This window comes from Pinus tabuliformis, chromosome X (assembly GCF_031772625.1).
Source record: "Pinus tabuliformis cultivar Carrire ecotype Pingquan chromosome X, CPIR1, whole genome shotgun sequence".
Taxonomy (NCBI): Eukaryota; Viridiplantae; Streptophyta; class Pinopsida; order Pinales; family Pinaceae; genus Pinus; species Pinus tabuliformis.
The window spans coordinates 470,485,428-470,501,516 of record NC_142308.1 but is presented as its reverse complement, the minus strand read 5'-3'; the positions used below and the strand labels follow the sequence as shown (position 1 = coordinate 470,501,516).

The following is a 16,089-nucleotide window of genomic DNA, read 5'->3' as shown; positions in this document are numbered from 1 at the left end:
AATTGTAGCAAGTAGTAGCCTGCGTACTAGTAAATGGATCAGCTAGTACAAGAGCAAAGGGGGTTGTAGCTCCCGTACTGGTATAAGACTGCACCAGTACAAAATATTGTAAACGGATTTTCTTATTAAGAAGAAGATTGAGATGACTTGCAACAGGTGGTTTTCTCCCGCATTGGGTTTCCACCTTATATCATGGTGTTCATGTGTGTGCCTTATGTGTGATGATCTACTCTATGTTATTGCATCTATTAACTGATAATATGGTTGATAATGTTCTAATGCACTCATTGAAGATCAATTAACTTAATCATAAGAAGTTGTGGAAGTATCATATATGAATCTGATTATGGAAATGAAAAAGTTTTATTAATGACATAATACTGATTCACCCCCCCCCCCTCTCAGTATTATTTCCAACAATTGGTATCAGAGCAGGTCCTTTGGTAGAAGCTTGATCGCTTGAAGGAGAACCATAGAACAATGGGAAAGAAGCTTAAGAAGAAAGCTCATAAGAAGAAGAAGACATCTCAAAAGAACTATGATTGGGGATTAGGTATAAGAAGCTCTTCAGATTCAGAATCAGACTCAAATTCATTATCAGGTATGAATATATTATCCTCTGATGTTCCAGCTATCTTTCCTTTTGGAAGAGATGAAAGTGATAGCGAAACTACTGAATTTGCTCTTATGGGTGAACAAGAAAGATATCAAATAGAGGCAGAATTTAAAAGGCTGACAGACAAAATCAGAGATCAACAAGATCTATTAAACAAAAGGGAATGTGACTTCAAAGAAGCAGCTACCAAACTAAAGGCCCAACTAGAAGAAGGAAACAAGGTAAGAAAACTACTCAAGGACAAGGAAGACCAATGTCAAAAATTGCAGCATGAAATGACATCATTAAGAAAAAAAGTCAATAAAAGAAGCACAACCATCAAGAAACTCATAGATAGATCCAGCTACTATGAAAATATTGAAGCTACAATCCTCTCACTAAAGGAAGATCTTGAAGAATCAAAGAAGCAGAATGAATATCTACACCAAGCAATTGAAAAACAAGACAACGAAGTCATCAGCTTAAAATCCCAGTTGGAAAGTGCCTTCAAAGTTCGTCAAATGCAGCAGGATCTGAATGAAGAACAAGAAAAGGAGATTCTCAAACTAAGGGAACAAATGGAAGAAGGAAGGAAAGATGAAGAATATTTGAAAAGGAAATCTCTTGAAAAGGAAGAATAGCTTCAGGTTGAGGTAAATATCTTGAAAGGTAAATTAGAAGAAAAGGATAAGCTTTTATGATTTCGAGATAGTTCTAAAGTCTTGGATGATATTCTTAGTAGTCAAAGGTCTCCTACTATCAAAACTAGTCTTGGTTTCCATAAATCTGTTGAAGGTGAATCTAGTTCACAAGGTGAGGCAAGGAACTCTAAAGAGAAATCTAAAGTGATCAACGAAGAAATGAAAGATCAATCTCATCATCAACCAAGGAAAGAGATTCCTCAAAGAAAATCCTTTACTCCTCCTATGAATAACATTGAATGTTGTGTATGTCATAATCTTGGACATGTTGCAGCTAGATGTAGAAGAAGAAGGGTTCAAGACCATTATGCAGAAAGATCATCACATTCAAGGTACTTTAATGGATATTGCTTTGCTTGCAATATGTATGGTCACAAAGCTGCTGATTGCTACAAAAGGTATATGAAACATGTAAGATGTTATGCATGTAACAAACTTGGACATATAGCCAAGAAATGCAGGAACAAAGTGTGGGCACCATATCAAAAGGAGAAAATGTCATCATCACGCTTGAAGATATGGAGGAAAAAGGAAGTATAGTCAGAAAAAGGCGGCACTTCACAACATACAGACATACCAGAATCAGAGGGAGCTGAAAGTACAAAACTTCAGTGTCTTGAATCTCATATGCAAACTTCATAAGGGGAAGTCGCGTATATACGCGAGTTGGATACTGCACAATCGCGTATATGATTTTTTGAAGAAAGGCAGTAGGGACAGATTCAAGAAAAGGATCAGTTTTAATGGTTGCATTTTGCTAATGATGTGTGGATATGATGGTTAGAAGTATTTTGGTTCTAACTTGATATTGTTGATGTCTTGATACTTCTTATTAATATGCATGATCAGATCTGACAGATGGCACAGGTTTAGGGGGAGCATATGCTCTTAATGCATTGTTGGCATTATGGTTAATAGTCCTTGGTGATGATTCTTACATAGATAAATTATTCATCTTGATATGAGTTGTTCACATGGTTCTTGGATCAAATTTGTGGTTGATTCTCTAATGGTGCTTACATGGTAACTTTCATGAGGATAAGGAGAAGCACTTAGCTCGAATTCACATCTTCTTATGAGTCACTCATATGTTGTTGTTGACATATGCATAAAGATCATATATTATAGTTATGATGCATGAATGGATGAGGATTGTTGGCTGGATACAGGGATGATTATTCAAAGTTGCCTTGTGAGCTCTTATGATGATAGGATTGTTTCATACATATGATGATTAATGCAGATTGATGATACTTGGTTCATAATGGCTATGAATGAGTTGATGCAGACATACCTTGATGATTCATGCACTAATGCAAGTTGCTGATCTAGTTGCTGTTGACAGATACTATGGAGCAGATCATACAGTGTTGTTGCTGATGTTTATCTTAGGTGATTGGTCTCTGTTATAAATATCATATCACGACTCATGATGTAATAGTATGTCTCTATCTATTGTAGTCATCTCTTCAGGTCATGTAACGACCTATGTTGGTTTCCTCACTATGCCTGGGATGAATGATGTTATTCTTTTATGTTATCATATGTAAACTTTTGGTATATCACCATTATGATGGGAGATAGATGTATGTATGAGTCTTTGGTGATAGGAAGGTCTTTTATGATATATAGAGTCATGTTCTTCTTGTAGAAAATCTTTTTGCAGACCTTGCTTACAGTCAGGGGGAGCTTGAGCATGAACAACACTATATAGCAAAGCAGACATTTCAGCTTGTTCTCAGAAAGAGCATTATCAGATTGGTGCACCATGGCATATACAAAGGGGGAGCTCATTCAGAAATTTCAGTAGATCTAGTTTATCGTCAGGGGGAGCATGTTCTTAGGGGGAGCATAACCCTTTGCCCTTGATGTCAAAGGGGGAGAGTGATTTGGTGTTGTTGCCATCAAGTCCAAAGGGGGAGATTGTTGGCATTATGATGTATGTGTTGTACTTGATGGCAAACCACTCATAGAAGAACATCTCACTTATATACATTCAGATGAATCTATAGAAGAAGGACAGTTCAAAAGAATCAAATGGCAAGTTCTTAGTAAGCTTTTCCATCAAGTCCAAAGGGGAAGATTGTTGGCATTATGGATAAAATATTGTCCTTGATGGCAACCCATACAGGTGATAGATCACAGTACTTCGGGACAGTAGCAGAGATTGATGATTAGCTCTCAAATATTGAAGAAAATAAGGGGTACGCAGGTACACAGTACAAAATGCGCAGACCTGCAGGCATGTCATACATAAAGTGCGTACATACCCGCAGGTACACCATGTAAAAGGTGCGGACCCCAGTTCACTCACTTCAATGCAGAGAAGCGCGCTCACGTGGGCTTTCTTATGTTTGGCCTGTGGTATTTAGCCCGCCGTTCTTGATTCTATGGTTTTGGCCCGTGGTATTGTTTTATTGATCCAGGTGGATGTTGGTGGCCACCCACCAACCCATTTGGACCCTCACAACTATCTCTTTTCAGCATTTTCAGTTTCCTTAATTGTAGCACAGTTTACTATTTTTAGCAGTTTTTCGGGTCCTGAACTTCCGGAGCCGTTTTGAGGCCCTAAACGACATTTTTTTGGAATTCTGGTAGTACTCGGATAGATCTTTCTAACGAGCTATCGTACGTGTCAAACGGGGATCGTATGCCAAAGTTACGACCCCGGGAAATTGATGTACCAATTTACCCAAACGGGGCCCACAATTTGGCGTTTCATCTTCTAGGGTTAGGTTTCGGTATGTGAAGGTTTTTCCATTGTTTCTCAACAATAAATAGGCCTTCGAGCCTCATTGTAATACAGTTCAGAATAGTTCAGAGGCATGTAGCCATCACATCTCTTCTCAGAGATAAGCTACCATCGCCCTAGCTAGTTTATTGCCATTTCTGTTTGTAAGCATATGTCAGTATTTTCCATTAATGAAATGAAGCATTATTTCCGCTGCATCTCTGTGTTTATGGTTATTGTATCTCTGTATTTATGGTTATCTCTGTAATCTATTGCGTTCCTGTTTAAATCTGGATCAGTGGTATCAGAGCGGTTTGCTTTTTCTCTGTTTTTCTTTGCATGTCCCCAACAAGGTCGGGATATAAGGAGTTAGGGCTTGAACTGGTCGAACCTTTGCAAGACCAGCCTCGCAAATCCTGACGGCCTCCCATGGCGGATGAGAAGAAAGACGAGGGGGCAGGAGATCCTATCAAAATCTTGCTCGAAGAAGCGCTCGAGCGGCAAAGGAACGCGATGATGGATAGCTTTGCGCAGATCCTTCAGCGGCTACCCAGAGGCGACGCATCGGCTTCCAGCAGCTCCTCTGGAAACGCCACACCCTTTAAGGTACAAGTTAATTTTGAAATCCCCATATTCGAGGGTCAGATAGACGCCGATGCTGTAGATAAATGGTTAAATCTGCTAGAGGGTTATTTTTCTGTTCATGAATTTTCGAGTCGGGAAAAGATTGTTTTTGCTCTTCTCAAAGCAGCCCCCCACGTCAAGGACTGGTGGGAAACCTACTGCGAGCAGAAGGATAAAATTACAGGCTCACTATTTTCAGCCGCACCCACTTGGAATGACTTCCGGGATGCCATCAAGGAGCAGTATTACCCTGTCGGAAGCTATGAGGACAAATACATCAAATGGACCACACTGCAGCAGGGACGAGACCAAGATGTGCCGGAGTTCACAAACATTTTTCATACCCTTCGCACACAGTTGGGTATCAAAGATTCTGAGCTGCATCTGGTACTCAAATACCGCGGCTGCCTACACAGATACATCCAGGAAGAGATGGTGTTCTTGAACATCTCCTCACTCGGCACAGCGTACCGATACGCTATCAAAATTGAGCAAAAGTTCAAACAGAAGAAGCGAGACTTTGGATCTGCAAATCCGAAGCCCAAAGGACAAAGCCAAGGCGGGGCAGCCCAAGACAACCCGCCGAAGTCGCAAGAAAAGAACCACACCACGAAGCTGAAGAAGGACACAGGAAAGTGGTGTGAGTTCCACAAGAGTCCCACTCATAACACAAGTGAGTGTCGGACCAAGCAGTCGTTGGTGGCCGAGTTGAAGGCTTCCGAATCAGATGCATGTTCCGACCCTGAGCCAGAACCCGACAAGGGGAATGGCAAAGGGAAGCAGATCATTGATGCGGATCCCAGCGCCACTGTTGCCACTGCCAAGATCCAGAAAGATGAGCCCGAAAATCTAGAGGAAGGGGAGCGTCTTTTCCACCCACAGATGTGGGTGAAGGGTTCGCCGCTGCAATTCATTGTCGACAGTGGCAGCCAAAAGAACCTCGTTTCAGCAGAGGTCGTGAAGCAGTTGGGCCTACCGACTACACCGCACCCACAGCCGTACAGTATCGGGTGGCTTCACGAAGGACGAGATATCAAAGTTCGCCAGCAATGTCGCCCTCCCTACAGCATCAAGCCCTTCACAGACGAGGTATTGTGTGATGTTACACCTCTGGATGTTTGTGACGTATTATTAGGCCAGCCATACTTGTGGAGGCGACATGCTGTGTATGAGTCAAGGCCTCGTGCTGTCATTATTTCTTTAAATGATTCATTATACAGGATACCGGAGGTAGCCCCACCTACCACCACATCTTTGATCACTACCAAAAAAGGCAGCAAGCTCATATCACAGACCAGGAAATTCATCTGTCTGGTTCACTCCCAAAATAAGGGGAAGATCGTTGCTACATCCATGACCCCTGCAAAGGGTTCCTCCATGCAGCAGTAGCAGCAAAGGGATACAGTCATGACAAAACACAGCAACAACTTCTCCTCATCCACATGGATACCACACAAGCTTCAAGTGGGCAACAAAGTCTGGTTGCATCTGCAGAAAGAACGCCTTACCAGAACCCATCAGAAGCTCAGACCACTCCGACATGGTCCTTACAGCAGTACCAAGGCTATGGGGAACAATGCTTTGGAGCACATCATTCCTCCATTCCTTCACCTGCACCAAATGTTCAATGTGGACCAGCGGCGACCATGCTTCCCACCATCACTGAACACATCAGAGATTGCAGGACAAGTTCAGCAGATGGAGGAACTCAACGCAATGGGGACCATTGCTTCCTAAGGGGGGAGGAATGATCCAGGTGGATGTTGGTGGCCACCCAACAACCCATTTGGACCCTCACAACTATCTCTTTTCAGCATTTTCAGTTTCCTTAATTGTAGCACAGTTTACTATTTTTAGCAGTTTTTCGGGTCCTGAACTTCCGGAGCCGTTTTGAGGCCCTAAACGACGTTTTTTTGGAATTCTGGGGCAACTGAGCCCCATGTTGCCTCCCAAAGTGGTAGTACTCGGATAGATCTTTCTAACGAGCTATCGTACGCGTCAAACGGGGATCGTATGCCAAAGTTACGACCCCGGGAAATTGATGTACCAATTTACCCAAACGGGGCCCACAATTTGGCGTTTCATCTTCTAGGGTTAGGTTTCGGTATGTGAAGGGTTTTCCATTGTTTCTCAACAATAAATAGGCCTTCGAGCCTCATTGTAATACAGTTCAGAACAGTTCAGAGGCATGTAGCCATCACATCTCTTCTCAGAGATAAGCTACCATCGCCCTAGCTAGTTTATTGCCATTTCTGTTTGTAAGCATATGTCAGTATTTTCCATTAATAAAATGAAGCATTATTTCCGCTGCATCTCTGTGTTTATGGTTATTGCATCTCTGTATTTATGGTTATCTCTGTAATCTATTGCGTTCCCATTTAAATCCGGATCAGTGGTATCAGAGCGGTCTGCTTTTTCTCTGTTTTTCTTTGCATGTCCCCAACGAGGTCGGGATATAAGGAGTTAGGGTTTGAACTGGTCGAACCTTTGCAAGACCAGCCTCGCAAATCCCGACGGCCTCCCATGGCGGATGAGAAGAAAGACGAGGGGGCAGGAGATCCTATCAAAATCTTGCTCGAAGAAGCGCTCGAGCGGCAAAGGAACGCGATGATGGATAGCTTTGCGCAGATCCTTTAGCGGCTACCCAGAGGCGACGCATCGGCTTCCAGCAGCTCCTCTGGAAACGCCACACCCTTTAAGGTACAAGTTAATTTTGAAATCCCCATATTCGAGGGTCAGATAGACGCCGATGCTGTAGATAAATGGTTAAATCTGCTAGAGGGTTATTTTTCTGTTCATGAATTTTCGAGTCGGGAAAAGATTGTTTTTGCTCTTCTCAAAGCAGCCCCCCATGTCAAGGACTGGTGGGAAACCTACTGCGAGCAGAAGGATGAAATTACAGGCTCACTATTTTCAGCCGCACCCACTTGGAATGACTTCCGGGATGCCATCAAGGAGCAGTATTACCCTGTCGGAAGCTATGAGGACAAATACATCAAATGGACCACACTGCGGCAGGGATGAGACCAAGATGTGCCGGAGTTCACAAACATTTTTCATACCCTTCGCACACAGTTGGGTATCAAAGATTCTGAGCTGCATCTGGTACTCAAATACCGCGGCTGCCTACACAGATACATCCAGGAAGAGATGGTGTTCTTGAACATCTCCTCACTCGGCACAGCGTACCGATACGCTGTCAAAATCGAGCAAAAGTTCAAACAGAAGAAGCGAGACTTTGGATCTGCAAATCCGAAGCCCAAAGGACAAAGCCAAGGCGGGGCAGCCCAAGACAACCCGCCGAAGTCGCAAGAAAAGAACAACACCACGAAGCCGAAGAAGGACACAGGAAAGTGGTGTGAGTTCCACAAGAGTCCCACTCATAACACAAGTGAGTGTCGGACCAAGCAGTCGTTGGTGGCCGAGTTGAAGGCTTCCGAATCAGATGCATGTTCCGACCCTGAGCCAGAACCCGACAAGGGGAATGGCAAAGGGAAGCAGATCATTGATGCGGATCCCAGCGCCACTGTTGCCACTGCCAAGATCCAGAAAGATGAGGCCGAAAATCCAGGGGAAGGGGAGCGTCTTTTCCACTCACAGATGTGGGTGAAGCGTTCGCCGCTGCAATTCATTGTCGACAGTGGCAACCAAAAGAACCTCGTTTCAGCAGAGGTCGTGAAGCAGTTGGGCCTACCGACTACACCGCACCCACAGCCGTACAGTATCGGGTGGCTTCACGAAGGACGAGATATCAAAGTTCGCCAGCAATGTCGCCTTCCCTACAGCATAAAGCCCTTCACAGACGAGGTATTGTGTGATGTTACACCTCTGGATGTTTGTGACGTATTATTAGGCCAGCCATACTTGTGGAGGCGACATGCTGTGTATGAGTCAAGGCCTCGTGCTGTCATTATTTCTTTAAATGATTCATTATACAGGATACCAGAGGTAGCCCCACCTACCACCACATCTTTGATCACTACCAAAAAAGGCAGCAAGCTCATATCACAGACCAGGAAATTCATCTGTCTGGTTCACTCCCAAAATAAGGGGAAGATCGTTGCTACATCCATGACCCCTGCAAAGGGTTCCTCCATGCAGCAGTAGCAGCAAAGGGATACAGTCATGACAAAACACAGCAACAACTTCTCCTCATCCACATGGATACCACACAAGCTTCAAGTGGGCAACAAAGTCTGGTTGCATCTGCAGAAAGAACGCCTTACCAGAACCCATCAGAAGCTCAGACCACTCCGACATGGTCCTTACAGCAGTACCAAGGCTATGGGGAACAATGCTTTGGAGCACATCATTCCTCCATTCCTTCGCCTGCACCAAATGTTCAATGCGGACCAGCGGCGACCATGCTTCCCACCATCACTGAACACATCAGAGATTGCAGGACAAGTTCAGCAGATGGAGGAACTCAACGCAATGGGGACCATTGCTTCCTAAGGGGGGAGGAATGATCTAGGTGGATGTTGGTGGCCACCCAACAAGCCATTTGGACCCTCACAACTATCTCTTTTCAGCATTTTCAGTTTCCTTAATTGTAGCACAGTTTACTATTTTTAGCAGTTTTTCGGGTCCTAAACTTCCGAAGCCGTTTTGAGGCCCTAAACGACGTTTTTTTGGAATTCTAGGGCAACCGAGCCCTATGTTGCCTCCCAAAGTGGTAGAACTCGGATAGATCTTTCTAACGAGCTATCGTACGCGTCAAACGGAGATCGTATGCCAAAGTTACGACCCCGGGAAATTGATGTACCAATTTATCCAAATGGGGCCCACAATTTGGCGTTTCATCTTCTAGGGTTAGGTTTCGGTATGTGAAGGTTTTTCCATTGTTTCTCAACAATAAATAGGCCTTCGAGCCTCATTGTAATACAGTTCAGAACAGTTCAGAGGCATGTAGCCATCACATCTCTTCTCAGAGATAAGCTACCATCGCCCTAGCTAGTTTATTGCCATTTCTGTTTGTAAGCATATGTCAGTATTTTCCATTAATGAAATGAAGCATTATTTCCGCTGCATCTCTGTGTTTATGGTTATTGTATCTCTGTATTTATGGTTATCTCTGTAATCTATTGCGTTCCTGTTTAAATCCGGATCAGTGGTATCAGAGCGGTCTGCTTTTTCTCTGTTTTTCTTTGCATGTCCCCAACGAGGTCGGGATATAAGGAGTTAGGGCTTGAACTGGTCGAACCTTTGCAAGACCAGCCTCGCAAATCCCGACGGCCTCCCATGGCGGATGAGAAGAAAGACGAGGGGGCAGGAGATCCTATCAAAATCTTGCTCGAAGAAGCGCTCGAGCAACAAAGGAACGCGATGATGGATAGCTTTGCGCAGATCCTTCAGCGACTACCCAGAGGCGACGCATCGGCTTCCAGCAGCTCCTCTGGAAACGCCACACCCTTTAAGGTACAAGTTAATTTTGAAATCCCCATATTCGAGGGTCAGATAGACGTCGATGCTGTAGATAAATTGTTAAATCTGCTAGAGGGTTATTTTTCTGTTCATAAATTTTCGAGTCGGGAAAAGATTGTTTTTGCTCTTCTCAAAGCAGCCCCCCACGTCAAGGACTGGTGGGAAACCTACTGCGAGTAGAAGGATGAAATTACAGGCTCACTATTTTCAGTCGCACCCACTTGGAATGACTTCCGGGATGCCATCAAGGAGCAGTATTACCCTGTCGGAAGCTATGAGGACAAATACATCAAATGGACCACACTGCGGCAGGGACGAGACCAAGATGTGCCGGAGTTCACAAACATTTTTCATACCCTTCGCACACAGTTGGGTATCAAAGATTCTGAGCTGCATCTGGTACTCAAATACCGCGGCTGCCTACACAGATACATCCAGGAAGAGATGGTGTTCTTGAACATCTCCTCACTCGGCACAGCGTACCGATACGCTGTCAAAATCGAGCAAAAGTTCAAACAGAAGAAGCGAGACTTTGGATCTGCAAATCCGAAGCCCAAAGGACAAAGCCAAGGCAGGGCAGCCCAAGACAACCCGCCGAAGTCGCAAGAAAAGAACCACACCACGAAGCCGAAGAAGGACACAGGAAAGTGGTGTGAGTTCCACAAGAGTCCCACTCATAACACAAGTGAGTGTCGGACCAAGCAGTCGTTGGTGGCCGAGTTGAAGGCTTCCGAATCAGATGCATGTTCCGACCCTGAGCCAGAACCCGACAAGGGGAATGGCAAAGGGAAGCAGATCATTGATGCGGATCCCAGCGCCACTGTTGCCACTGCCAAGATCCAGAAAGATGAGCCCGAAAATCCAGAGGAAGGGGAGCGTCTTTTCCACTCACAGATGTGGGTGAAGGGTTCGCCGCTGCAATTCATTGTCGACAGTGGCAGCCAAAAGAACCTCGTTTCAGCAGAGGTCGTGAAGCAGTTGGGCCTACCGACTACACCGCACCCACAGCCGTACAGTATCGGGTGGCTTCACGAAGGACGAGATATCAAAGTTCGCCAGCAATGTCGCCTTCCCTACAGCATCAAGCCCTTCACAGACGAGGTATTGTGTGATGTTACACCTCTGGATGTTTGTGACGTATTATTAGGCCAGCCATACTTGTGGAGGCGACATGCTGTGTATGAGTCAAGGCCTCGTGCTGTCATTATTTCTTTAAATGATTCATTATACAGGATACCGGAGGTAGCCCCACCTACCACCACATCTTTGATCACTACCAAAAAAGGCAGCAAGCTCATATCACAGACCAGGAAATTCATCTGTCTGGTTCACTCCCAAAATAAGGGGAAGATCGTTGCTACATCCATGACCCCTGCAAAGGGTTCTTCCATGCAGCAGTAGCAGCAAAGGGATACAGTCATGACAAAACACAGCAACAACTTCTCCTCATCCACATGGATACCACACAAGCTTCAAGTGGGCAACAAAGTCTGGTTGCATCTGCAGAAAGAACGCCTTACCAGAACCCATCAGAAGCTCAGACCACTCCGACATGGTCCTTACAGCAGTACCAAGGCTATGGGGAACAATGCTTTGGAGCACATCATTCCTCCATTCCTTCGCCTGCACCAAATGTTCAATGCGGACCAGCGGCGACCATGCTTCCCACCATCACTGAACACATCAGAGATTGCAGGACAAGTTCAGCAGATGGAGGAACTCAACGCAATGGGGACCATTGCTTCCTAAGGGGGGAGGAATGATCCAGGTGGATGTTGGTGGCCACCCAACAAGCCATTTGGACCCTCACAACTATCTCTTTTCAGCATTTTCAGTTTCCTTAATTGTAGCACAGTTTACTATTTTTAGCAGTTTTTCGGGTCCTAAACTTCCGAAGCCGTTTTGAGGCCCTAAACGACGTTTTTTTGGAATTCTGGGGCAACCGGGCCTTATGTTGCCTCCCAGAGTGGTAGTACTCGGATAGATCTTTCTAACGAGCTATCGTACGCGTCAAACGGAGATCGTATGCCAAAGTTACGACCCCGGGAAATTGATGTACCAATTTACCCAAACGGGGCCCACAATTTGGCGTTTCATCTTCTAGGGTTAGGTTTCGGTATGTGAAGGTTTTTCCATTGTTTCTCAACAATAAATAGGCCTTCGAGCCTCATTGTAATACAGTTCAGAACAGTTCAGAGGCATGTAGCCATCACATCTCTTCTCAGAGATAAGCTACCATCGCCCTAGCTAGTTTATTGCCATTTCTGTTTGTAAGCATATGTCAGTATTTTCCATTAATGAAATGAAGCATTATTTCCGCTGCATCTCTGTGTTTATGGTTATTGTATCTCTGTATTTATGGTTATCTCTGTAATCTATTGCGTTCCTGTTTAAATCTGGATCAGTGGTATCAGAGCGGTCTGCTTTTTCTCTGTTTTTCTTTGCATGTCCCCAACGAGGTCGGGTTATAAGGAGTTAGGGCTTGAACTGGTCGAACCTTTGCAAGACCAGCCTCGCAAATCCCGACGGCCTCCCATGGCGGATGAGAAGAAAGACGAGGGGGCAGGAGATCCTATCAAAATCTTGCTCGAAGAAGCGCTCGAGCGGAAAAGGAACGCGATGATGGATAGCTTTGCGCAGATCCTTCAGCGGCTACCCAGAGGCGACGCATCGGCTTCCAGCAGCTCCTCTGGAAATGCCACACCCTTTAAGGTACAAGTTAATTTTGAAATCCCCATATTCGAGGGTCAGATAGACGCCGATGCTGTAGATAAATGGTTAAATCTGCTAGAGGGTTATTTTTCTGTTCATGAATTTTCGAGTCGGGAAAAGATTGTTTTTGCTCTTCTCAAAGCAACCCCCCACGTCAAGGACTGGTGGGAAACCTACTGCGAGCAGAAGGATGAAATTACAGGCTCACTATTTTCAACCGCACCCACTTGGAATGACTTCCGGGATGCCATCAAGGAGCAGTATTACCCTGTCGGAAGCTATGAGGACAAATACATCAAATGGACCACACTGCGGCAGGGACGAGACCAAGATGTGCCGGAGTTCACAAACATTTTTCATACCCTTCGCACACAGTTGGGTATCAAAGATTCTGAGCTGCATCTGGTACTCAAATACCGCGGCTGCCTACACAGATACATCCAGGAAGAGATGGTGTTCTTGAACATCTCCTCACTCGGCACAGCGTACCGATACGCTGTCAAAATCGAGCAAAAGTTCAAACAGAAGAAGCGAGACTTTGGATCTGCAAATCCGAAGCCCAAAGGACAAAGCCAAGGCGGGGCAGCCCAAGACAACCCGTCGAAGTCGCAAGAAAAGAACCACACCACGAAGCCGAAGAAGGACACAGGAAAGTGGTGTGAGTTCCACAAGAGTCCCACTCATAACACAAGTGAGTGTCGGACCAAGCAGTCGTTGGTGGCCGAGTTGAAGGCTTCCGAATCAGATGCATGTTCCGACCCTGAGCCAGAACCCGACAAGGGGAATGGCAAAGGGAAGCAGATCATTGATGCGGATCCCAGCGCCACTGTTGCCACTGCCAAGATCCAGAAAGATGAGCCCGAAAATCCAGAGGAAGGGGAGCGTCTTTTCCACTCACAGATGTGGGTGAAGGGTTCGCCGCTGCAATTCATTGTCGACAGTGGCAGCCAAAGGAACCTCGTTTCAGCAGAGGTCGTGAAGCAGTTGGGCCTACCGACTACACTGCACCCACAGCCGTACAGTATCGGGTGGCTTCACGAAGGACGAGATATCAAAGTTCGCCAGCAATGTCGCCTTCCCTACAGCATCAAGCCCTTCATAGACGAGGTATTGTGTGATGTTACACCTCTGGATGTTTGTGACCTATTATTAGGCCAGCCATACTTGTGGAGGCGACATGCTGTGTATGAGTCAAGGCCTCGTGCTGTCATTATTTCTTTAAATGATTCATTATACAGGATACCGGAGGTAGCCCCACCTACCACCACATCTTTGATCACTACCAAAAAAGGCAGCAAGCTCATATCACAGACCAGGAAATTCATCTGTCTGGTTCACTCCCAAAATAAGGGGAAGATCGTTGCTACATCCATGACCCCTGCAAAGGGTTCCTCCATGCAGCAGTAGCAGCAAAGGGATACAGTCATGACAAAACACAGCAACAACTTCTCCTCATCCACATGGATACCACACAAGCTTCAAGTGGGCAACAAAGTCTGGTTGCATCTACAGAAAGAACGCCTTACCAGAACCCATCAGAAGCTCAGACCACTCCGACATGGTCCTTACAGCAGTACCAAGGCTATGGGGAACAATGCTTTGGAGCACATCATTCCTCCATTCCTTCGCCTGCACCAAATGTTCAATGCGGACCAGCGGCGACCATGCTTCCCACCATCACTGAACACATCAGAGATTGCAGGACAAGTTCAGCAGATGGAGGAACTCAACGCAATGGGGACCATTGCTTCCTAAGGGGGGAGGAATGATCCAGGTGGATGTTGGTGGCCACCCAACAACCCATTTGGACCCTCACAACTATCTCTTTTCAGCATTTTCAGTTTCCTTAATTGTAGCACAGTTTACTATTTTTAGCAGTTTTTCGGGTCCTGAACTTCCGGAGCCGTTTTGAGGCCCTAAACGACGTTTTTTTGGAATTTTGGGGCAATCAAGCCCTATGTTGCCTCCCAAAGTGGTAGTACTCGGATAGATCTTTCTAACGAGCTATCGTACGCGTCAAACGGAGATCGTATGCCAAAGTTACGACCCCGGGAAATTGATGTACCAATTTACCCAAACGGGGCCCACAATTTGGCGTTTCATCTTCTAGGGTTAGGTTTCGGTATGTGAAGGTTTTTCCATTGTTTCTCAACAATAAATAGGCCTTCGAGCCTCATTGTAATACAGTTCAGAACAGTTCAGAGGCATGTAGCCATCACATCTCTTCTCAGAGATAAGCTACCATCGCCCTAGCTAGTTTATTGCCATTTCTGTTTGTAAGCATATGTCAGTATTTTCCATTAATGAAATGAAGCATTATTTCCGCTGCATCTCTGTGTTTATGGCTATTGTATCTCTGTATTTATGGTTATCTCTGTAATCTATTGCGTTCCTGTTTAAATCCGGATCATTTATATTATTATTATTATTGAGCCCCATGTTTTGGTATTGATCCATGATTTTAGGGAGAGCTTGCCTATATAAAGCAAAGGAGATCATTTGGCCAAACACTTGTGAAATTAGAAGATCTTAAGAGAAGCTAGATCTGAAATTCTTGTAATCGGTTTGTGAGAGAGAGTTGAATCAATATCAAGGAGAAACATGAGAATTACAAGTTGGATATACCAATGTGTTGATATCTCCTCGGCGCATGCTCAGATCTATAGATCTGATAGTCTGGGTTATTCTTGAAGTCTTGAAATTATCTATGCCCGCAGGTACGCAAGTACCGTGAAAGAATAGTGCGAAGATACGCAGGCATAGAAGCGCTGCAAGTGCGCCGATACGCAGGCCCAGAAGCGTTGCAGGTGCGGAGGTGCGCAGGCAGTTCATTGGACACAGAGCGCAGGTACGCAGGAAGTCTGTAAGGCCCAGTGCATGGGTATGCAGGAACGCAGTTGGAAACAGTGTGTACTTCTACGCAGGTGTTATATGGGTGAAGCTGCATACTTCTCATGAAATCTATTTAGCTGCCCCTATTTATTGTTGTGTTATGGGTTTTGAAGTGATGTCTGGTTTCTGGTATTAAGTTCTGATAACAACAGTGATTGATTAAATGTTTATACATTGATGGATGAATGGATCAGGTTCTTATTTTATGTGATCTGATGGACTAGATCTGATTGATGACTCACTTGTATATGTATTGATCTAGTGCTTGGGTAATTCAGAAGGTTATTTGATTATGAGCTTCAATGTTGTTGGGCCCAATATGAAAATTGGATGAAATGTGGCCTTTCAGATTATGTGTTGTGATTCAGTGTATCCAGTCTGAAAATTGATGAAACGTGGTACCTGGAGGA

The 16,089-nt window shown here is 45.0% G+C and overlaps 1 protein-coding gene across 1 annotated transcript in view; it reads left to right on the top strand.

The window, feature by feature from the left end:
• Nucleotides 1-16,089, top strand: part of LOC149140713 (uncharacterized) — a 75,521-nt gene that overhangs the window by 32,500 nt on the left and 26,932 nt on the right. The window lies entirely within an intron of this gene.